Genomic DNA, 26,406 nt, shown 5'->3' on the forward strand with positions numbered 1-26,406 from the left:
TGACACTACTTGGCTAACACTACTATACAAATTTTGAGGTGTTGCACATCTGCTGATAGCTGCATGATTCATGATTTATGAATCTGAAACAAATTGAGTGGTTAACGGCTTAATAAAGAATCAGCTTTCAGCCATTCTGAGAATTCCACAGAGATAACAGCCCAGATAGGACTACCTGGAAAGTATTGGCTACCATTATTTTATTTGGGAGCTTGGTAGAGTAACCAGATCATCTGCCTGCAGAGGAGAGGGCAGATATGAGGGAAGGTTGTTGGGTTTTCTGGTATTATTTCATCTGTGTGGCTTTTGGGAAGGACACATTTTTGAGAAGACTTTCAAAAATATTTATTATTATTAGTGCTTCAAGCATTGTCAGAATTGGAACAAATTTTGCTGGCTCATATTTAGATTTTGTTGTACTGGGAGTTACATAGTATAAGTGTTGTTGCTTAAAGAAAATCATGGATTATGAAGAGTCAAGAATCAACATTTTTCAATTTTCAGTAAAAATTTTGAGAGGTTTTACTTTCAAAGGAGATACATATCTAAATCTATTGACAGTAAATAATAAAGACAATAAGCCTTAATTTGCTATGCAAATTAGTCCTGATTCCAAATTGATAGTCTTGATCAAATTTAAGGTTCTGAAAAGATCTTAAGTAATGTTGACATTTTGATTCTACGATGTTCATGATCTTTTCCAAAGTAAGGCTCTGGAGAGAGCACAAATACATGATTCAAAGAAAGAGATTAGAGAATTAACCATAAAAAAAAACAGAAAAGACACAGAGGTAGGAATGTCAATACAGGTCAAGGACAAACAGGAGATATGGTCTTTTAATTTGATGAAGTAAATTGTAGGGAAATTTATAAGGGTTAGAATTTAGATAAGAGTTTCAGATCATTTACAGTCACTGGCTCTCCACAGTACACAAAGCGATGTCATGCACACAATAGAGCAGAGCTCTATTCTACAGATGTTGACTAAGAAGAGAAAGTAATTTGTTTGCTTGGCTCTTATTAAATCTTAGTTTCTATAGCCATTGTGGTAACAGAATAATAAGCACTCAAAGATCCTCATGTACTAACCTCTTAACATTTTACCTTACATGGAAAATGGGACCTTTGTACCTGCAATAAGATTAAAGATTTAGCAAAGGAAATATGACTTGATTATCCGGACAGGCCCATTATAATCACAATAAGTAGGAGTCAGGAATTTAACAAGCAGGAAGTTTTAAAATGCTAATTAGTATTTCTCTGGTTTGGTAGATAAAAAAATGTTAATAAAGAGAAAGAAACATATTCTCCCTTAGAACTTCAAGAAAGAAGACAGTTTGGACAATACTTAGTCTGAGATTAGTAAGATTATTTGGGGAATTCTGATGTCTAGAAATTTAAGACAACAAATGAACAATTTTGTCCTAAGTCCCTAAATACTAACTGGGCCTTTGCTTTAAAAAACCAATTTAGTCATATAAAGAACACCTCCCATCACCAGTGCATCATTCCCGACACCAATGCCCCGATCTCTTTCCTCCTCAAAACCCTTCCTTTATTTGAGACAGGACTACAAACATGTTTGTAATCATGGTGCTTAAATAAAGATATAATTTTTAAAAGTAAATAAATAAATAAATAAATAAATTTTAATTTAATTGTTTGGGGTGCTTTTTAACTAAGGTGTAACAATTTTTTGTCACTCAGACTGGAGCAAAGCCACCCTCTTTCCCCATGGCAGTGTTCTTCAAATCCTGGGTCAAAAAAAAAATCAAAACAATTATTTTAATATATATTTAGAATATTGAACCATAGAACAATGGTATATCTGATTTCATAATAGAATTACCTAAGATGAATAACATAGTTCATATTAAATTAGTAGTAGAATCCAGAATATCTATGTTCCCATTTTTAAGGTTTCCTGGAAAAAAATCAATCCTCACCTCCAACAACAGAAAGTCCAGTTAGACCTAAAGACATCAAATATTGGCCATACCAAAAGTCACAAGGTCTAGCTATTAGGGAAAAAAAGGATGTTGATCTTGACTATAGTGATAAGGACTGACACAGAAAGCCACCTGACTTGCTAGGAGGGAAGATGGATGTACCTCTTTCACACGTTTTCCCACTAGATATGAGTAATATAGCCTTAACAGTAGGCTACTGGGAAGTGTGACTCTGGCAGCTTCTGAGAGTGTGCCCTCACACCTTAATAAGACTCCATAGGTCAAATCTAGCTCTGCCTTTTCTATTCCACCACCATTCAGCCATCTTTCTCAATTAATGCATAGGTTCTTTTTATTTTCTTCATTTACTAAACCTTTGCATCTTTTTTATTTTTATTTATTTATTTATTTATTTATTTTGGTTTTTGGGTCACACTGGCAGCGCTCAGGGATTACTCTTGGCTCTATGCTTAGAAATTGCTCCTGACAGGCTCAGGGGACCATATGGGATGCCGGGATTCAACCACCGACCTTCTGCATGTAAGGCAATGCCTTACCTCCATGCTATCTCTCCAGCCCTCATGCCTTTTATATAAAAAAATTAAAGCAAATATGTATTAAAAAGTATGTTTTATGTTTGTAACCAAGGTATTTAAATAAAAAAATAGAAAAAAAAAGAAAATTATGTTTTAGTCCTACTTAGGCCACTTATAATTTATGTTAAAAGGTAGAACTTCATAATTTAAGAGTACAATTCATGGAAGATAAATATCTATATATTCTTTTATCTAGTCATTTATATAAATATAATCCTTTATGTTCTTCATTAATTGATTTACCTATAAATAAAATATTTATTTATTTACCTCTAAACAAATTATTTATTTATAAATGGTTAGGATGTGTGATCAGTATTAGAGTGAATAGGATATGATAGTGACAATAAAGAAGAGGCATAGTCCCACCAAATTTTCACTCTATAAAATATAGATATTAATAACTATAGATAAATAGTAAGCTGAGAAGTCATAGCAATAGCAATAGTTCTTTGTAAAATTTTAAAGTGAAGAGAGTCTGTTTGGTGGAACCTTGAAATGTTGCCAAGTAAGCAACCTTGCCACCAAGGACTGAGGCAGAAGGGGAGACTTTGGCAGCGCTACGGGAAAGCGTTGCTGATAAGTGAATCCCTTCATTAAGTACAGAGCCAGAGGAGCCAGAGAGATTGCATGGGCGTTTGCGTTGTATGTGGCCAACCTGGACTGACCCTGGTTGGATTCCGACATCCCATATGTCTCCTGAGTGATTTCTAAGAGCAGAACCAGTGTAACCCCTGAGCGCCACCAGGTGTGGCCCCAAAACAAGCAAACAAAAAAAGACAAGACAAGAGGAGCCATAGCCTTTAACTTCTAGTTAATGAACCCCAAATGGCACGTAAAAAAAAAACCGCCAAATTGGGACCACGTCAATGGGAAAACAATGCTAGCCTCCACCATGCTCAGATAATGAAGATGGTAGGTCTAATCACCCAAAAAGTACGAATCACCTATTTATCCTCTCTGAGAAGAACTCCAGATCCTAACATTTGGGAACTCATCCGGGATCTAATGACGTTGACTGCCACCAACAAACCTGCCTATATCCTGCAAACATACACCAGGACCCATTAGAGATAGGTAGAGGCCTAAAGAAAAAGGAGCTAATGGGAAGAAACTGGACACAGAAAAGTGTCCCTGGAAATGTGGAAGAAATGTTGGGGAGAGATGGAGGTTCTCTGCAGGATATAGGAACGTGTCAGGGAAACCATCTGGCAGCACAGAAGGAGCCAGTCCCTGAGGCTAAGGCTGGAGGTCTCTGGCAGATTTTGGGGAGTGCTGATAACCAAGAGCTGTCTGGCCCAAATATCAATGGGGCCTTGAAGAGGATGTGCCCAGATTGTACATACATCTAGAGCACTCTCTGGACTCAACAGAAATGACCTTGCAGAACAGGAGAACATTGGATCTAAGATTCTTAAGACAAAGTGGACTGTGTATGAGTCAAGGGGAACAGATCAAGGGGTCACCCAGGAGATACTGCAGCAAGTGAAGATTAGTTTGCAGGAACAGAAAGATTCTGCCTCCCAGTATGAACAGTGTTTCACCAAATCACCCAAGATAATTGCCCTGGTTGGGCCACTTTTATTCATTTTGTGATACTTTTAATAGGTCCTTGCATAATTTTCTCACCCACTTTATTCAGGCACGCATAGGTTCAGTTAAGATACTTATGCTAAAGTCCCCGTATGTGCCCATAAGCAGGAACAGAGACAGGAAATCTCAAGGAGAGTCAATAGTTTGACTCAGGTGCATAAAAAAATAGGGAGTGTAGGGTCCTGGATTTTGAACAAGGAGAGATGCATTTTGTAAAGATCACATGTCAGGCTTCTCGTAGGTTCTGAATAAGAAAGAGCGCCATTTTATAAAAACCACATGTTGAAGAAGAAAAAAAATTTTTAGGGGCCGGCGAGGTGGCGCTAGAGGTAAGGTGTCTGCCTTACAAGCCTTACAAGCGCTAGCCAAGGAAGGACCGCGGTTCGATCCCCCGGGGTCCCATATGGTCACCCCAAGCCAGGGGCAATTTCTGAGCGCATAGCCAGGAGTGACCCCTGAGCATCAAACGGGTGTGGCCCGAAGAAAAAAAGACAAAAAACCAAAACCCCACATGTTGTAATCCACATGTTAGTCTTTCTAAACCCTGTTTGCATTAACACCACCTCTGGTCATACCAGGTAATCTATCTGGAAAGGACATGAGGGAGCAGTAAGAAGGTATGCTAGACAGCAACCAATCCTTTTAAAGATTATCAAAAGCTAGAACCTCCATATATCTCCACTATATAATATGATTTGTGACATCGAGTTTGGTCATCTCCAGGACAAGGCCCTGATCAGTCAGTATGGAGCTTATGGCTAACAGAATAAAGTTTCATTAAGCTTTAAAATAAAAAAAGAAGGATTAACTATTGAGTAATACAAATCTGAAGAGAGAGCAAAAACAAAGAACAGTAGAAGAAGACTTGTAAAGTGGTGAGAATGTGAAGGAGAAAGAGTAAGGGCTATATACAACAGACATCATGCATCATGTACAGTACAGATGGGCATTAGACAGATATATAGGTGGCCACCACACACATACTAACACACACACATACACACACTCAAGCAGACAATAAATATCAATCAATAGGTAGCAGTTGTGTAACTGACCCAGGTTGAATGGGTCAAAGCACTTTAAAAATATAAAGCTGGCAAGTCAGATGAAAAATGTTTCCAAATCCTAGGAAAATCACAGCTGGTGAGGGTAAACTTAGCTGAAAAGTTTTATAGATTAGATTATGCATAGAACATATTCAAAACAATCATTTTTTCCAAGTCTAGATTACTAAGTAATGTGGTAATGAGCACTGTAAAAGAAATCTATACCATAGAGTATTTTATTATGGGTCTACTAGTATCTAAGTTCCTTTCCTATATGCAAACTGAGAACAGAAATGAAAAGAAGAATTTCACTACAGGTACTTACAGAAATCCAAAGAGTAATAAAAGATTACTTTCAGAATTTTTTTTGACACAAAGCAAGAGAATCTGTATGTAATGGAAAAATCTTGGACTCCTATAACCTACCAAGTTTGAATATAGATTATCTGGAAATCTGAACAGACCTATTTTTCCTAATGATTGATTCATAAGATAAGAGAAAAAAATTAAGAACAGCAATTAGAATGTTTCCCAAAAGCAAAACCTGGCCAAGATGGATTATCTAGTGAATTCTTTCAAACATCTAAAGAGAACATACTGCCAAACATGTCAATCTTTTCAGAAATTGAAAAAATTAAAATACCCCTAAATAGTTTCTATTAAATTAACATCACCCTAATACCAAAAGCAATGGTTGCTTGCACTGGTGAAGGGAGATGCTATTTTTATGAATAAAACCCAACTACAAACATGTTTGTAATCGTGGTGTGTAAAGATATAAAAAATAAATAGAGGAATAATGTAAGAGAAGACCTTCTTGAGTATCTTCAGCCTAAAAAAGAATAACAAGGAGTAGGCTCTAAATTTTTTATTTCTAGCAAAAATAAAAGACCACCCAATAGGGTCATTTCTCTGCCAGACATTTTTAAGTCCCTCTCACAATGCTAAGTAAGTTTGAAAATATTGGCAAAATTTATCTGCAATTGCAACCTTGTCTGGGAAACAAAATTTCTCTACATTCCTATATAGTAAAGTGCTTTAGGTTTACTCTATTCACATAGAAATACAAGGACTATCTGCATGAAGAAACATTTTCTAGCTCCTCAAGAATTGCCACACACGAAGTAGGTTCTCATAAAAATCAATAAATTAAACAGAACAAAATGACCCTGGAAAAGTAGTGGAAATTAAATTGTCATTAGAATTCAAAATCAAAGCTATGCCAGACTTTCAAGTTAAACCTAACCAGGCTGAATAACTATTAAAATGAATTATATTTATTTTACTTTTAATTTAAAATTTTAATTAAGCATAATTAATATGGTTATCATTGTGTTAAAGCTCATAGTATGTATGTATGGTGTTACTCTACACCACCACCACCACCACAGCCAAAGTGTTCAAAACCTTTCACCAATATCTTCTGCCACCTCTTTTATGATCTTCTCTCCACTCTCCCACTATTAGTAAATTTTGTAATTAATGGCCAAGAGTGTATCAATGTTTGAAAAAAATTAAAATATTTTGATACAAACCAGTGTGTTCTAACATAAAATTATCCAGATTCAATTATAAATTTTTCTATCTCATAATAAAGAAAGGGAAAACATTCAACTTGAAAAAAATTTCCAACACTGGGATGAATATTGAGATAAATCAGGTTGGAATTATATATCAATTATTATAAATGTGATAGCCTAAAATTATTTGAAAGTAATTAAAGGCATAGTGATGAAGATATAAATCTCAGCAAACAGAAGTCCTAAATACAAAATGAAATTATATATATGAATAATAGAATGTTCTAAGTAAAATATTTACAAAATTGACTCAATATTAGGGTGAACATCACATGATAAAATCAGTGAAATTTATATCAAGAACCTTCACCCAGAAAATATCAAATCCAGGGGGCTGGAGAGATAGCATGGAGGTAAGGCATTTGCCTTGCATGCAGAAGGACAGTGGTTCGAGTCCTGGCATCCCATATGGTCCCCTGAGCCTGCCAGGAGCGATTTCTGAGCGTAGAGCCAGGAGTAACCCCTGAGTGCTACTGGGTGTAACCCAAAAACCAAAAACCAAAAAAAAAAAAAATCTAATCTAATACAAATAGAATAAACAGAACAAAAGATTAAATGTTTTGTGACTTTGAAACCACAAAATATTCAATATCTATCATCAAAATCCAGAATGAAGAAAATTAAATATTCCTGAAAATAAAGAAATAAGGTTGAACTTTCCAAATGTAAAATTTAGGATTAATAAAGTTTATCAAAGCCTAAATAAGATTCATGACAATTCATATACCAATTATATTTTTAGATAGCTAAAATCTGGGCCAGAATAATACCACAGTGGCAGGGCGTTTGCCTTGCACATAGACAACCTGGAATGGACCTAGGTTCGATACCTGTCATTTTATAAGGTTCCCTGAGTCTGCCAGGAGTAATTTCTGAACAGAGAGCCAGAAATAACCCCTAATTGCTGCCAGGTGTGGCCCAAAAACCAAAAAGAAAAAAGAAAAGAAAAGAAAAAAATTAAAACCTGTCAAAACTATTCAGAGAATGGTTTACCTGTTAAAGGAATCAACTCAAGCTGAACACCACTGATTTCTTAGCTGAATAGAAACCTAATAATATGATACAATTTTTTTAAATATGGTAACATGATGATTTATCTGAAAATTTTGTTTCTAGTAAAACTCAAGAATAAAGATAGAAGCAACTTCCACAAATGGTCAAATTGAAAGTTGTCACTGATGGTCCTCCTTAAAATTAAGGAAATCTTTAATCAGAAAACAAAGGAATGGAGGAATCTTAAAGCACTAATAAAAATGTTTAAACTGTGAAATGTAAATTACTTCATACAATAGACCATCATTCCTCTAATGTGTTATCAAAATCATATGTAGTGAATAAACAAAAATGACAAACATCCTCAACATGTCAGATCTTCATCTCAACTCACTATGAAATTTTCTTCAAAGGCATTTTCATTTTATAGATATCCTCAGTTACGCTATTTTTTCCCTCTTTCCAGCTTATTCTAAAAAACTGTTTAAAAATAACAGGCCTGATAAACTTGATAACTGAACTGAAAACCTCAATGGAAAGCTTCTCCAACAGGGCAATAGCAGACGAGGACATAATCAGTGAACTAGAAGATGAAATGCAGAACAACTCCATACAGCAGACGAGATTGGAAAAGAACCTTAAAGCAAATGATCAGACACTGGAAAAAGTACTCAAAGAATGTGAAGAGATGGAAATAGAAGTCTTTGATAAACCCAACAGAAACAACATAAGAATCATTGGAGTCCCAGAGGCCCAGGAAGAAGATCCCCAGGAAGAATCAACAAAGACATCATCACAGAGAAACTCCCAGAGCTAAAGACTGCATGCAACCAAATTCTGCATGCCCAAAGAGTACCAGCTAAAAGAGACCCAAAGAAAAGCACCCTAATTCTCACAATAATCTTTTCAAAACCAATTTCCAAAAATCCTTCAAAGTTTTTAGCAGAGATAGAAATCACTTCACCATAGGAAAGAGGACATTGTTTTATATTGGACTTCCTCTTTTTCCTAAATAATAAATGCACAGCCTTTCTAAAAATGCTCCATAAATTATCTTCTCTGAGCTCAGAATAATCTATGATTTTTAAAGTTTTTTCAACACATAATTTATTCATTTTAAAGAGGTTTCTTTTAGTGAAATGTTAGCATTTTATATGTTTCAGACTTTCATTAAAATTTTTCTGGTTTCATGTTTTTCTTTCTTTAATATTTTATTAAAAATATTGTGTTTTACAAAGTTCTTCATAGTTGGCATAGTTGGGTTTCTGACATACAATGTATAGGAGCCAATCCTACCACCAGTGACAACCTCTCACCACCAAAGTTCTCAGAGTGCATTCCATTCCACCACCCCTGCCCCCAACCTGCCAGCATAATGGCCTATTTTAAGCTTTGATTGTTAAAGTTTGTGTCTCATAATTTCATTGTTGTTGATTTTGGCTTGAATATTTAATTCTGGCCTTTTTTAATAGCACCAATGCATCATGCATTGCTTCTAGCCTCCATTATTTCATATTTGTGTTTCTCCTCTTCTACTCATTTTATTTCTTTCTCCTTGATATACTCTGGGCCCAAGATTGTTCAAGACAACTCCCTCCCCTCCCTTTTTTTTTTTTTTTTTTTTGGTTTTTGGGTCACATCGGCAGCACTCAGGGGTTACTCCTGGCTCTATGCTCAGAAATCTCTCCTCTGCCCACCAAAAAAAAAAAAAAAAAAAGAAATCTCTCCTGGCAGGCTCAGGGGACCATATGGGGTGCCAGGATTTGAACCACCAACCTTCTGCATACAATGCAAATTCACTATCTCCATGCTATCTCTTCGGTCGCAAGAGAACTTCTTTTTTTTTTATTTTGATCATATTGGCTTACATATCTTTCACAGTAGTATTTTAGGTATATGTTAACATTGAATCAGGGGAATACCCATCACCAAATTTGTCCTTCCCCTAACCCCGTTCCCTTCCTGCAAACCATATCCTCCACCATCACCCCCCTAGCTGCTAGAGTAGGTGGTCCCCTCTTTGTCTAGCTTACTATTAGTGATCATCTATCTGTTAGGCCCTGGTACCCTCCCTTGTGTCCCCCTCTATTTGAGAGGAAGAGCTAAGTAGTTTGAGTTATGTGGTTTTGTTTGAAGGAAAGAAAAGCAATAGAATGGGGTAAAAAAAATCAAATAAGCTGAAAATGGGCAGAGTCCATCTAGAGCCTTTCAACCTCAGTTTGAGAGAGGACAGGAAAAAGGTAATTGAAACATCACAACAATACAGAAAAAAATATCAAATTAAATATCCAGTGAGCACTACAGCAATAAAGACAAGCACCACACACATCAAACCATGCCGGAGTGCAAAATGAAAAAGATAAAATAAAATAAAATAAAATTGGAGACATCAACTTCAATATCTACACCAAAATAAAGAAGCATTGCATTTCTTCATGCAGTTATTCTAAATACCACATATAAATTATTTAATTCTTTATTTATCCTTCTTTTTTTCAAATAATATTTTTTTATTTGTCCTTCTTCTGACTTACTTCATTTAACATAGTATCTTTCAGTTCTCTTGGCCAATTGCATATTTTTTCATGTCATTTACCTACTCTTCTCTATCACAAGGGACTAAAGTATTAACTCTTTGAAATGCATTACCTAATTTTTTTTTTAACTTTCTGGTCTTGGATTAAGGTAGTGGTAAATAGTAGGAGAACACTGAAAGTTAAAAGAAACAAGAGACTATGTCTCTTCCTACCATCTCTCTTTATTTTAAATCAAGTATAACCAAAGTAGAATTACTGTGATCAATATTACCATTCCTGTAAGCTTCGCTCTTGCTCTGTAGCCATCATTCTAAAGCTTACACAATCCTGTTTCTCACCATAACTTGGAGTATTAGTAGATTCTTACTGTAGTTAATTCTCTTGCATCACATTGCCTTTCAGTGAGCTATTTTAGCTCTTTTAACAATAGAATATATTTTATTCAGAAACTTTAGAATGAACTCATTACATATTCTAATCTGCTAAATTATAAATGCTATAAACAATTCTATAGTAAATATACTTAATTATATTAAATGACTCAGTTATTGAAAAACCCATAAAAAGTCATAAATAAAAAAGTCATAAATCCCATAAAAAAGTCATAAATCTCAGTACAGGAAAAATAGTAACAAAATAGTATAAATGGAAATGTTTAAAATGCCTCTTTCAAAATTAAAACCCCTGACTTAGAAGACTTTACTGATACATTTTTCCAAACTTCTTTTTGTGTATATTTGTTTGTTTGTTTGTTTGTTTTGGGTCACACCCAGTGATGCTCAGGGATTACTCCTGTCTTTGCGCTCAGAAATTGCTCCTGGTTTGGGGGACCATATGAGAGGCCAGGGGGTCAAACTGTGATCTACCAGCAAGGCAGGCACCTTACTGCTTTGCGTCACCTCTCCAGTCCCCATTTTCCCAAACTTTTAAGAAAAATTCTATCCTTTTTACACATTCTTCCCTTTCACATAAAAATGCTCTCATCAACATTTTTCCACACATGATATATATTTTATAATATACAAGCATAGGTCCTACTTGTGAAAAAAAAAAGCATGTATCCCAAGGTCATAGAGGTGGTACCCACTGTACATGCCTTCCATGTGACTGACATGGCTTTGACACCAAGCACTCCATATGATCCTAATAGTCTATCAGAAGTGATCATTGAGCATAGAGCCAAGAATAAGTTCTCAGTACTACCTGGCCCAAAAGTAAACAAACTAACCAAAAAAAATATATAATCCTCATAACTGTAGATACAAAAATCCACAAAAACATATTGTAAATCAAATCAAGCACACATAAATATACATAAATTTGTATCTATATATGTACACAAAAATTTGAACACATGTTAATTAAGTGTATCTTATTCTATATATATGTATATGCACACATATATATCTGTGTGTTAGTTAGGTTTGTCTATGTGGAAAAGAATATTAACTGAATAAAGGGGAAAAGCATATGGTTGACTAAGAGCTAACAAACATTTGATAGCATTTGCAATATGTTTATAAAAATTCTTAAAAATCTAAAATTAATCTTTTAATAACAGTTATATAAAATATTGCAATTCCAATAGTCTCATGCTATGAATTTTTTTTTTATTTTTGGGCATACCCAGTGGTATATAGGGGTTACTCCTGACTCTGCACTCAGAAATAGCTGCTGCAAGGCTTGGGGGACCACATGGGTTGCCATGGATTGAACCCAGGTTCATCCTTGGTCATCCACATGCAAGGCAAATGCCCTACCACTGTGCTATCACTCTGACCCCAATACTATGAATAATTAAAGAATGCTCACTGTTAATAATGTGAGTTTAACAGTGTTTATCATTGTTTTGTCGAATTATGACTTATGATGATAGTTTATAGTAAAACTATACTTCAGTTATTCTTAAGTTTTACCTTTCTATGCTCAACCCCTTTGAGTATTAAAATCTTAAGTTCATTTACATTTACATAGATTTTGAGCATTATTATTTATTTTTCTTGTCCTCTATATTTTTTTTATCTACTTGGCCTTTCCTGTCTTTAGTTTGACTAATATTTTGTGTTAGTATTTCAATTAAATTTACAGAATGGCTTTGCAGGTATTTCATATATTTTAACTTTGCTGTTGTAAAATCTTTAGTTACTGAACATATTAATCTATAAAACTAAAGGAATGGAAAATGATCAGCATAGTGTAAACATAGTTAGTTCCTCCATTGCAACTGCTTCAAGAAATGCATCAGTTACACTTAAGAAGACATGACTGGGTGTACAGATCTGTACTAACTCAAGGGCAGCAACTAATTTTATGGTAAACTGGCTAAGAATGTCAGGATATTTGTTTCTTCAATGCAGGGTGTCTGCTGCAAAAGAAGCTCTTAAATAATCAGGTCCACAATTTAACCTATTGCATGGTAAACAGCAAATCTCTTATCTTAACCATTCTGCTATTTGATCAATAGGTCCTTGAAGGGCAATGGTAGCTGTGATGAAAACTAAGCATGGCTTTAACAACATAGATTTCTCATCATTAAGATCCTCATTCTTATATGTACTGAATACCCTGTCCCCCTCCCAGGTCATTTTTCTCACCTTCTTACACACTTTTGTCAGTGTAATTGCTGAACCTTTTATCAGCCATTTCCTTACTTCCTAGCAGTTCAAATTCATTAAATTCCTTCCATTGCAAAGTTAATACTGATCTATCTTCCTAGTCATAAATATTTATTCTAAATACTCGTATTTTCTTCTCTATTCAAAATATTTTAACATCACCTTTCAAAATGTGTTATGGTTTCTTCATATTGCTTATAATCGAGACCATTTTTACAGCTAAGCAAATTTGTCCTAGACTTAAGCACTCAAAATTCTATTAGCATAACATATTCCATTATCTGAAGCAGCTTGTCTAAGAGAATGTTAGGAAGTCTAAAGACTTAGTTAGGGTACCAACGCCATGTGCTCTAGAACATTTGCCTTTAATATGTAGCATACACTCATAGCCAGTAGTTGATATATGTTCTTACTACACCTATCATTGCACTATCTAGGTACTGTGGACAAGGGGAAATTTAATAATATCTTATAACGCTATACCTAAAAACCCATTCACGATATTTTTGCTTTTCATATCTCTGACTTGGGATTCTCTGGGTTTACAGGGCTTGGTGTCAAAATAGCAATGCTTCTGTTGAGTACTGATCTATCAACTGAATTGAAAGTGGAGTAGAAAGCCTGTCTAGAGCACAGATGGGGGTGGTGTGGGGAGGAAGGAGATTTGGGACATTGGGGATGGGAATGTTGCACTGGTCTTTACATGACTAAAATCCAACCACAATCCTGTTTGTAATCAAGGTTTTTAAATAAAGATATTAATAAAAAAAAGGAAGTGGAAGCTGTTTTGTGGGCCCTTGCTGTCTAAGCATTGAATGATTGATTCAAGCGGTAGAGTACTATACTGCCCAGAACAATTTATATTAACTAACAAATTGCACCTATTAGGAAATACTGAGTCAGGAATAATTATGTTCATGATCTAGGAAGATGAAGATGGAGTACCCTAAATAAGAACAAAAGTGATTAGGAGGCAAAGAAACTAGCCAGTTAGTGTCAAGGTGTACTAAAAGCTCAAGCCTTCCCTGAAAGAAAGTTGTGCATTTGATTTGTCAACCAGGTGAACTAGCAAAGATGTTGAGTGAAGCAAAGAGACCTTGAAAAGTGTTCTGAGAAATAAAAGTTCACTAGACTTTGACTGGACACAGAAATAAAAGTGTAGCATCTATGACTGTTTCATTAAATATATATAATTTCTTTGCTTTTCAGCTTTTCTTCTATTTTCAGCAGGTTACATAAATTGAGTTTACATTTATGTTTCTCTTTATAGATTAATGGACAATGCATAGTCTCACCTGAAAATAATAAGGAGAGGTAGTTTACCTGATGAAGCTAAAGTTTGTTAAGGGTACAATGTTTAACAGTTGCATTTGGTTTCCCATTTTTTCTTATGAAGTTGTTCTGTGTGCAAGTTAAAATAAAGATACAACAATAGAAGAGGTGAAGTAGCCAAAAACAACACAAAACAAAAACAGATTATACAAATCTAACTTGTTTGGTTTCAGACTCATTCCTTAACCAGAGTCTAGAAAGGTAGCAATGTACAGGGATATTGATAGCAGAATTAGGATGAAACACCATGAACAGGCAGAAAGAAAATCTTGACCAGTAGTTAATAGGAGGTCAAGAGAAAGGAAAACTGATGGTGTAATTTCAGTTAAACTCTGCAATAACTGACTACCAACCACTGAGAAGGGAGCACAGGTCAGTCCCAGCAAAGGATTCAGATTTTTTATTCAAAACTATGACAGATATTCTAAGCAAGATAGACTGTCACTACCCAAGAAAAGCAGACTATAAGCAGTGGTGAAACAGCATGCTGTAGGCACAGAGAGGGGTTGTCATAGAGGGAGCCTGGAAATATAAAGTTTGGAGGTAGATAGATCTAGACATAAAAGAATAATCACTATTGTGATTTACCTTACTTGGCTCTTATTCATATTCAGATAAGGATGTTTTGAGTTCAGACAAAGATGTGAATTCTGGGCTCATAAAATTTAAATTCAGGTGAGAATTGCCTTGGTTAGTGGAGCCAGAAAGAGAACTGATTTAGCAGACACCAAGCTTTTCCTTTTGAAACCAGCCATTTAAGAACAAAGAGACACAGCTAGAATGCTAGAGGTGAAAATAAGAGAAGCTAAGGAATGGATCTGGGCTAATGGACCAGGATCTAATGTAAAGGATGTCAGAGACAAAGTTAGTTTCCTATAAGGATAAGCTGTAACTCCAGATCATGTACTAATAAGACTGCTACCAAGTGATATCAAAATATGGAAGATACCAAATCATACACTTTGGAGGGAGAAATAAAAAACAAAGAAAAAAAAGGAAACTATCCAACTACTTTGATGGTACCTAACTTCCTTATTTCATAAAACACACAGCTGTCAACACAAGAAGTGAAATAGATAGTAGGTGGCAGAGGGAAAAAGATCTAGAGGGAACTGGGTGAACAATATTAAAGAAATCCTAGCCAGCAAGAAAGATAAAATCACTGGATGATTCTTGAACAAAAAAAAGAGGGGGGGGGGTGTTGGCCTGGACTTTTTCTATGAGTCAAAGTTATTTTCTTGGCCTGAAGAATTCCTGGGCACTGTGGAGTGTTGTAACAAATGTTATTAGCTCTAAGAAATAGAAGAAGTTCTGCAGAGCAACTACTCAGTCTTTGGAAAAAGTCCAGCAACCCAACACAAAGTATTTCAAGCTCTCTTTCACACAGATATTGATCACACCCACTGTGCTTTTTGCAATGATTCCGTTTCAAAGTCTCAACATACACCAAAGCAAGCAGTTTCTTATCTTGTACTGTTTGCCAGGGTCTGTCCTTCTGCAGAGCAAATCAGAAAAGACTTAGAGTAAGCCTCTGTCCTCAAGGAGCACACTGTCTGTCTATAAGGCAAATAAAGAATACTAAAAAATGTATATAAAATAGCAGAAATCAATATGCCTTGCAGAAAGCATAGAGATGATAAAATTACTTTGTGAGATTCTAAAATATTCAGGTTGCCTGGAACTGCTATTTGCAGATTCATCTTGACAAGTATTTCATTTATTTTAGGCTTTATCAGTTTTCTCTCAATATTCACTTCTTGTGGTAAAGAGGGTTCAAAGTTCTATCCTTACACCTTCCAGCCTCATCCAATCCATAAAGTTCTTGCATTGCAGTCTTAGGAGTCTATCCCAAATGGATCCTGCTTTTAGCATATAGAGATACAAAGCTGTGTTAGCAAAAGATTAAGTCAAATGTTAAGTGATCTTTTAAAATCCTTATTCAGCCAATCATGCATATTATTTAATTTTTATATAAGCCATAGTCCCCAAATAGACACCATAACACCTTTCTGCAGCCTTCTTTCCAGAAAGTAAGAATATTCTGAGCCTGTTTCATCTCATGTGCTGCTTTAAAACCACCACCCTATTATTCTGGCTCCCATTACCCAACAGAAAACACACAAACACACACACACACACACACACACACACACACAACCATACTCACTTGAGGATGCTTCTACCTATGTGAAGACATAAAGTTCAGCAGCTCATTACCTAATTCAATTTAAAGTGGAGGGTTCAGTTATAATCTAGGCCCCCAGAGGTTCTCTCGGTTTATGACTGCAACTAAACCATCATCACTGTGTTTAAAGCAAAGGGAGGTCCACAGCATGAATTTCCACCACTCTGATCAGTGGTCCATGTCATCTATCTTAATGCCTGAGATTTTATGTAAAAATCAATTAAATAAAAAGACTCAGGAAGTTGATTTTGTCAAAAGGAAATAAGAGTTAATAGAGATATTTTATAGATGAACGAATTTCTCCAAAAGAGTATATCTGACAAAGACCAAGATAGCTACAAAAAAAACAGAAACATAATTCCATAATGTTTGACTCCAGAACTGCCAGATGATGTGACTTCAATGGTTAAGAAGACCACATGCAATAAGCCATAATTAATATCTGATGCCTATCTTTAATACCCATGTATATTTTTTTAATTTTAATAGTGGTGTTGTCTTCTGTATTGTTAATTACTTTTTATTAGTTTTGTATTATGTAGTGCATAGAATGTAAAAATATAATAAACATTTATTTTATCCCCTCAATTTTATGCCAACATAATTTTTAACTTATAAAATCATAAATGTTATATTTTGTTGTTTTGTTGTTGATTTTGTTTGTCTGTTTTGGGCCACACCCAGTGATGCTCAGGGGTTACTCCTGGCTATGCGCTCAGAAATCACTACTGGCTAGGGGGACCATTTGGGATGCTAGGGATCAAACCAGGTCTGTCCTGGATCTACTGCATGCCAGGCAAATGCCCTACCACTGAGCTATTGCTCAGGCCCCATATAAATGTTATTTTTAAATCAGTGTTTCCGATTGTAATGTATTATAATTCCTAGTTATACTAATTTTAAGAATCAGTTCAAATTTGTGACCAATGAATTTATTTCAATCTTGTATAATATTTAAATGTTACAACAAAATTAAAGAAATTTTATTCTGGCAGAAAATATGTGCATATCGTACATCAGATAAAGGGCTGAACAACCAAGATATATTAAGTAACCATAAAGCTCAACAACAAAAAACTCTGGTAACACATAAAAATTGGGGGAGGAGGGGCAGAACGGTGGCACTAGTGGTAAGAGGTCTAACTTGCCAGTGATAGCCTAGAACGAACCTCTGTTTGATCTCCTAGCGTCCCATATGGTCCCCCAAGCCAGGAACTATTTCTGAGCACATAGCCAGGAGTAACCCCTGAGTAGCACTGGGTGTAGCCCCACCCAAAAAATTTGACTCCTCCCATGTTTTGCTTGTTTGATTTTTGCCCCATTTTATTTTTTTTCTTTCCTTCAAGCAGAACTACATAACTTGAACCATATTGAGGCGGACCTCACAAATTGAGGTGGAAATGATGGAGGGTACCAAGACCAGTCATATGAACATTAAGTAGAAATAAAAAATAATCAGACTTAAACACCAAATCCAAAGCCAACCACAACAGAATCGACACCCAATCTACAACAAGCTAGACACAGATGGGACCACTTATACTAGTAGTCCTGGGGGTAAAGGAGGGGGATATAGGAAGCATGTTGGGAATAGAGGTGGAGACAGGGCAACATTGGTGGTAGAATGCCCCTGATTCAATGTCACTATGTGCCTAAAATATTACTGTGAAAGATTTGTAATCCACTTTGGTCAAAATAAAAATTATTACAAGTTAAAGAATGAGAGAAGTAGAATGCCTGTCGTGATACAGGCAGGGGCAGGGGAGGAGGGGGGCATTGGTGGTGGAATTCACCAGTTGCACTGGTGAAGGAGGGGTATTCTGTTTATGATTGAAACCCAACTTTAAACATGCTTGTAATTATGGTGCTTAAATAAAGATTTATATTAAAATTATTATAAAATAAGAAAATTGGGGGAGGAGATATATGGGAACACCCCATAAAGACATCCGGATGGAATATGAAAAAAGTATGTTTATTATTTATTATTATTAGGTAATTTAATCTCAACCATGATACGTGATCTCACACCAGTGAGAATGACAATTATCAAAAAGACCGGAAGCATCCAGCTCAGTGGGTAAAAAACGAGCCCTCTTTTACTATTGGTGGTAATATCACTTGGAAAGAAGGATGAAAATGTCTTTGTAAAGTGGGAATAAAACTTCCACATAAAAAATGTTATTCTAAATGCCACATCTAAAACTTAACTCTGAATTACTTTATAAATCACAATGCTTTGAATAAAAATATTTTATTAAAATACGATATTTCAAATGCATGGATAAATGCAATAGTTTAAGGGAATTTATCAAGAACATTAGATCCCAGAGGATAAGGATAAGGAAAGAAATTGAATGAAGGAGGAAAAATATAAATATAAATGGATGAGACAGGGGTCAAGGATCTCAGGTGCATTTGTTGTATTAAGAACAAAACTAAATATCCAAGCCAGAGTCAACAACAATGAAATCATGAGAGTCAAACTTTAACAAGAAAAATTAAAAACAGGCTAGTTATGCAGGGAAAGGTGTGTGTGTGTGTGTGTGTGTGTGTTGTGTTGTGTGTGTGTGTGTATTGTGTGTGTATAATGGAATATACTCTGTAAACATTGGTGGAGGGAGATTGAAACTGGTGTGGGACTGATGCTGAAACATAGCATGTCTAAAACACAACTAAAAAATTAACTAAAACATTCCAAAGGTTTAAATAAAATAATTTTAAAAACACATTATTTCAAATTCCAAGTACTATGTTTCAGCCTATGATACATGTCAGTTAAGCACTAATCATGATAGAAGAGGTCTTTATCAGGTTACCAATGTTCAAGAAAAATATTTTAATTAGCATTCAGTTATAAAATATTTTAATTGTCTTTATTGTGTCTTCTATAAATGTATAGATGTTTAATATGATATTTATATTAAAAAGTATTTTTATTAAAATTTTTACTTTTAAGAATATGTTTTGAATCACACTTTGTTTTTTAAATTTGGATTTAATTGCATTATAATTGAGTCTGTAGGGTTTCTAGAGAGAGAGGCTATATGGGCATAGTATTTTGAAATATGATATAGTATATATAATTTCTATAGGACCAATATTCTATATCAAATTATACTTCCTTTACTTTATTAGTGAATTAATTTATCAATTAGTCCCAGGACATCACTGAGTCTGAGCACTGAACCATAAGGCCTTGCAGAAGCTGGGCCAAGTATTGCTAGGAGTTGTCCAAATGAACCCTACATATAAAGTTGTAAAGCACACAGCATTGATTTAAGAAATTTTAAGTAGTCTTTTGGGTCCTTTTTTCCAAGGAGAAAAATATTAAGCAGGGTGTAGATGGGGTGGTGTATAAAAACGAATAGAATAAGGTTGGAAAATAGTCGAGAATTCTCTTCCCCTTCGAAGGACACCAGCTGATCTCTCAGACCCACTACTAATATATAGGCTAGAAGCAGGTGGGCATCACAGGTTGGAGATGAGATGTTTCTGCTCATATTATTTCTGACAAACCTTTCCCTGAGCTGTGTTTGACAGGCAAGCAATAATCATTTCTCCCACTGTTTTACAGAGCAACCTAGCAACTGCCTTGTTATCTATCCTCTTCCCAATTAAGACAGAGTTATAAAAGATGTGATTTGTAAGAATAAATTTAACACCAGAGATCCTTCAAAACATTTTAATCCTGGAGACCTACACAAACAGATGCCACATAACCTGCTTCACTCGTGGCAAAAGATGAGGCAAAGACATGTACAGAAGAGACAAAGCAGCTGATATTTGGGCCAAGAGAACGACTGAGCAAAAATGCTTGCATGAGGTGACAAATGGCTGCTGAGGCCAATTTCTAAACTGCAGGAAAATTTCCTTCTGTTTTTATGTTTGTTTTAAATGTATATACAATGTCTGCAAACATTCTGCAAATTCTCTAATAAATATTTCTATAAACCTACTGGATTGGGGGGGCGGAGTTCTGGTTGCATTTCTTTCTATGTAACTTGCCAAAGGTTTTTTCTTTCAATTTCTCTCATATTTTGCTGTGCCTATGCAAACACATACATCTTTCTTTTCTTCTAGTCCATCTACTACCTGAAAAAAAGATCATACTAAAGCTTCTGCTATTGTATTTACGACTTTATCGGTGATACAATAAGTGTCCCGAATAAATCTGCTAACGAACTCTCCTTTTCTTTTTCCAATTCTTTACTTTTAATTTTAGATCTATTTTCTTTATATTTTTGATAACTTGGCTTCCTGTCATCCTGAAACAAATGTATTATGATCAGTTATTCAACTATGATGTATTTTCTTTTAATAAATTTATTTAAAAAAAAAGCATCTATTCAGTCCAGGGCCAATTTCAGAAACTATGTAAAAACAGAAACTGACCATTGTTGACAAGAAAAACTATAGTGTGTATAATGATCCCTGACAACTATGTATACATAAAAACTATGGCATATTGTAAAACAATGGTTTTTTTTTTCAATTAAAGCAAATAATAAGAAAAGAAATATTATTCAAAGAAAAGTAAGAATTCTAAGAACACCAGCAGAATTAAGCACAAGAGGTAGAGAAAATAGAAAAAAGGGATCAGGGATCATTGATGCTAAGCTTCTGAGATGTAACTTTCTGAACTAGATATTTAAAGATATGTGGGAAATGTATTTATTGTTAATAACACTATCAATACTAGAAAGTATTTTGTTATCAACTACCATTGATATGTTTATGCTAAAAATATGGTATAAAAAAATCTAACAACTGCCATAATAGAAAGAGATAATCTTAGAAGCATAATCAAGTTAGGAAACTAAACTAATTCTGTAAAGACAACAAATTAAATAGACAAGAATAAATGGATTTTAGATCAACTAAATAATATAGTAAATGAAGTTAGCTGAGATGTATACATTTTGAATTCCGCAATCTTTTAATGACTACAGTATATTGAAAATAAAATAAAAATAATATTGTAGTTTAGATATACACAGGCCCTTAATACAGTCAACATGCTGAAATTGCCGGGGCCAGAGCAGTGATGGCATTTGCCTTGCTGGCGCTTGTCTAGAATGGACCGCGGTTTGATCCCCCATTGTCCCATATGGTCCTCCAAACCAGGAGCAATTTCTGATTGCATAGTCAGGAGTAACCCCTGAGCGTCACCAGGTGAGGCCCAAAACAAAACAAAACAAACAAAATTTTAAATAAGTAAAAGCTGAAATTGCATTAAAATAAAATAGAAATTAAAATGAATTTTTGCTTTGTTTTGGTTTTTGGGTCACACCCAGCAATGCTCAGGGGTTACTCCTGGCTCTACACTCAGAAATCGCCCCTGGCAGGCTCCGAGGACCATATGGGATGCCGGGATTTGAACCACCGTCCTTTTGGATGCAAGGCACACACTTTACCACCATGCTATCTCTCTGGCCCCTGAAATGAATGTTTTTACAAGCTTTGTTAAATGGGTCTTTGTAAGTATCAATAAAGCAAAAAATATTCTTGCAATTTTAACTAAGGGCTTATATATATATATACACAGATATATGTATATATACATATATATATTTGGGAATAAGAAAATGAGCCCAACCACACATACAATTGATACAATTGACTGATATTTTAAAAATGTTGATCTAGGGCCCAGAGAGATAGCACAGCGGCGTTTGCCTTGCAAGCAGCCGATCCAGGACCAAAGGTGGTTGGTTCGAATCCCGGTGTCCCATATGGTCCCCCGTGCCTGCCAGGAGCTATTTCTGAGCAGACAGTCAGGAGTAACCCCTGAGCACCGCCGGGTGTGACCCCAAAACAAAAAGATGTTGATCTAGAGGTTCAAAAGGAATGCTGGTTTATAGTTTTATCTGTGAATGGAGAGTGTGCATCCCCAGCCATCCTCAGGAGGGGCACTCTACTAGCTTTTCTCTTGGCCAACTAGGTCAATAGTTCAGAACTAGGGCCTGGACTACACTGCTACACTGCTCAAGCACTTCTGTGCTGATGGGAATTACTTGGGCCCCACCTAAGGTGCATGGGGCCTCCAGGGTTGTACTCAGTAACTCTGGGTGCCACAAATTGAACATTAGTCTAAAGTTTTCTTAGTATGTTCCGTAACTCTTGTACTATCTCCTAGGTATGGTGCATGCCAGCCCCTCCAAATAATAAATGTACCTGATCTTAGAAGATGGCTAAATCTTGATTCATAAAATGAGGTAGGCAATAGCTAATCCATCCTCTTCTGTAAAGCTGTACAAGGTGAGATTCTCTTTTGTAGAACGCATGGTGATATTCCAAATTTCTTCGGGTAACTTGGGGCAAGGAGAGATTTCTATCTTGTTTAGATTGTCTTCTGTTTGATAACCTCTTTTACTGTGTATACAGTTCATTTGCATTCTAAGTGATTATCCTTCTGATAAGGTTCATAATCTTACAATTTATTTCTCATTGTTCCTTATTATTCTTGTCTTCCTCTTTTTTAGAAAGGAAGGTGTAGTTAATATATGTGTAAAATATTCTTATTTCCTCTGTAAGTTTAGAAATACTGATTTTGTTATCTATTAGTAGTTATTCTAGGAGTAACAAGATATATTTTTGGTCTCCAGTATCTAGTAAAAGCATAATATTCCAATTCACACCTGACTGACACTTTGCACTTCTGATGATCCAATTTTACACTTCTTACCACACCACCCACTTAACACTTTCAAAATGAAATAGCTAAAGTATGGCATCATTTGTGCGCACCTCCTTTATTATTGTGTTCTTTTATTTTCTATATGCATAATAAACCCTATCTTTTAATGTTATTTTTTGCTAAGAACCGTTATATTTATGTAAACTGTAAGTAGAAAAGTGAAGTCTTTTATAATTAACTGTTTGTTTGAAAAAAATCTGATGTTTTTATTTCTTAGATAGAATCTGTATTTCTTTTTGATTTGATTGTCTTTTCACTTTAGGAAAGAGTTTAGAATTTCTATTACAGAGCAGATGGTAATAAGTCCTTCCAAGTTTTGTTAATCAGTGGACCTTTTTATTGGTTGTTGTTTTTTATTTTTATTTTTTCCGCAGGGAGGGCACACACAGTAGTCCTCAAAGCTTACCTCAGGCTCTGCATACAGGGCTTACTCCTAGAGGACTCAGAGGATCATATGGAATTGAAGGGATGAATTTGCATCAGATGCGCGTAATGCAATCACCTTAACTCCTATACTGTCTCTTCAGCCACATAATAAATATTCACCTTCAAAGCTATTTCTAGTCTATTCTAAATTCACTTAGGCTGAGTCTTCACCACATAGTGGTGCTGTAAAGGTGCTTTTTTTTTTTATTGTGCTTCTCTTTATGAAGAGATGTTAGTTAATGGTTAGTCTCTATTCTACCCACACATACATAGTAACGTATGTTTATACTAAATACTATTTTTTCTTCTTTGGTTTTTGGTAATTTGGCCATGACTACATATAGAAATCTTTAATATATTTTTTTCTGCTAGTAATCAATGAGCCCCTTCCATTTGAAAGTTATGCTTTTTTACATATTTTGAAATTTTTTATATTTCAAAATATAACAAGTTTGCTAGCACTTATTATGGAAGTATTTCCATATTAGTATTTATTGTGGAAGTTTTATTGAAAGTGAAGTGTTTTGCTCTATAACTTTTGCTCTTTTAACTTTTTGCTCTATAACTTGGACTCAACCTCAAAACTTCAAGTTTTCTTAGAATCTTGCTAGCGATATTTGCTGTCTGAAATCTGACTTTAAAATACAATCTCATCCTGTGAGGGAAAGCCATTAATAATGTATCAGCTGAATGCTTCCACCATCCCTGGGCACTCCTTAAACTCAAGAATTTTCCATGCTGTATAGCTTCATTTTATTTATTTTTAGACATAGTGATTACAAAATTGTTTATAATTGAGTTTCAGTCTACAATATATGCTTCCCTTCACCCATGAACATTTCCCACCACCAATGTCCCAGGTTTGTCTCCCAGCCCCTGCCTGCCACTGAGACAGGCATATTGCTCCTTATTCTCTCTCTCTCCTTTCTCTCTCTCTCTCTGTCTCTCTCTGTCTCTGTCTCTCTCTCTGTCTCTGTCTCTCTGTCTCTCTGTCTCTGTCTCTGTCTCTGTCTCTGTCTCTCTCTCTCTCTCTCTCTCTCTCTCTAAACACCGTGGTATGTACTATTGTTAATGAAAGGATAATGTGCATATCACTTGTGAGGGGAGGCCACACCTCATGATACTCAGGGGTTTCTCCTGGCTCAGCACTCAGAAGTCACTCCTGGAAGGCTCAGGGAACCATAGGGGATGGCAGGAATCAAACCTGGGCTGGTCCAGGGTCTGCAGCATGCAAGAAAAATGCCCTACCGCTGTGCTATCACTTTGACCCCTTGTGCATATCACTATCCAACACCCAGTTATTGTCCCTAGTGATCAGTTCCAATTAGCATTGTAATAATGGTTGCTTCATCACACTAACTGCAATGCTCCACTATTTGCGGCAAGCTTCTCATATTGGACTGGTCCTCCTGGCACTCTATTGTCTCTGGATATTATTACCATATCATCTTTTTATTTCTTATACACATAAATGAGTGAGATTGTTCTATTTATTCCTTTAACTCTGACACATTTCCCTTAGCACAATAATATCCATATCCATCGTGTATAAGCAAATTTCATGACTTTCTCTTTCCTAACAGCTTCATAGTATTCCATTATGTAGATCAACCACATTTTCATTAGCCACTCATCCATTCTTGAGTACTTGGGGTTTTTTTTCCAGATGCTGGCTATTGAAAACAGTGCTGCAATGAACAAGGAGTGCAGATGACATTTTTGTGTTCAAGGGGATATCCCCAGAAGTGGTATTACTAGATCATATCAAAGCTCAATTTCTAGTTTTTTTTTTTTTTTTTAGAAATATCCATATTGTTTTCCACAAATGCTGGAAAAGGTAGCATTGACCAGCAATGGAAGAGAGTTCCTTTCTCCCCATATCTGCACCAGCACCGATTGTTCTTGTTCTTTGTGTGTGAGTCACTGCGGTGTGGGATGATACTTCCTTGTTTTGATTCACATCTCCCTAATTAGTAGTGATGTGGAGCATTTTTTCATTTTGGCAATCTGTATTTTTTTTTATATAAGGGAATGTCTGTTCAGTCCTTCTCTTCCCTTGTTGATGAGGTTAGATTTTTTTCTTGTTAAATTCTGTCAGTAACATGTATGTCTTAGATAATAACCCTTTATCAGATGGGTTTTTGGTGAATAGCTTCTACCATTCTGTGAATATTCTTTGTGTCTGAGTCACCATTTCCTTTGAAGTGCAGAAGATTTTCAGTTTAATGTAATCCCCTTTGTTTATATTTTCTTTCACTTTCTTTGAAAGTGCTATGTATATCAAAGTGTTTTTGTTGCATTTTCTTCTATGTACCTTACAGTTTCAGATTTGATATTAAGGTCTATAATACATTTTGCTTTGAATTTTGTGTAAGACACTAAATAGAGTTCTAAATTTGCTTTTTGGCATTAGCTGACCAGTTTTTCTAAAACAACTTATTTAAGAGACTTTACTTACTCCACTTTGCATTTCTTGCCTTCTATTAAAGATGAACTGATCATATATATAGTGGTCCGTCTTAGAATATTCAAGTCTATTCCATTGATCTAAGGGTCTTTTATCCTAGTAACATGTTTTTAATGACTATTCATTGTACACTACTTCAGTTTACATTGTAAACTACTACAATTTAAGGTTGGGGAAAGTCATTCCTTCCATCGTCTTTTTCCCATCAGTCCTTCTTAAGGACTGCTATAACTATTGTGGATATTTATTATTCCAAATAAATTTCAGCAGTGTTTGAGCTACTTCTTTAAAAAATGCTATGGATATTCTTATAGGCATTGCATTAAATCTGTATAGTGCTTTGGGAAGTATTGCAATTTTAATGATGTTGAGCCTTCCAATCCATAA

The sequence above is a fragment of the Suncus etruscus genome, chromosome 17 (assembly GCF_024139225.1).
Source record: "Suncus etruscus isolate mSunEtr1 chromosome 17, mSunEtr1.pri.cur, whole genome shotgun sequence".
NCBI classification, from domain to species: Eukaryota; Metazoa; Chordata; class Mammalia; order Eulipotyphla; family Soricidae; genus Suncus; species Suncus etruscus.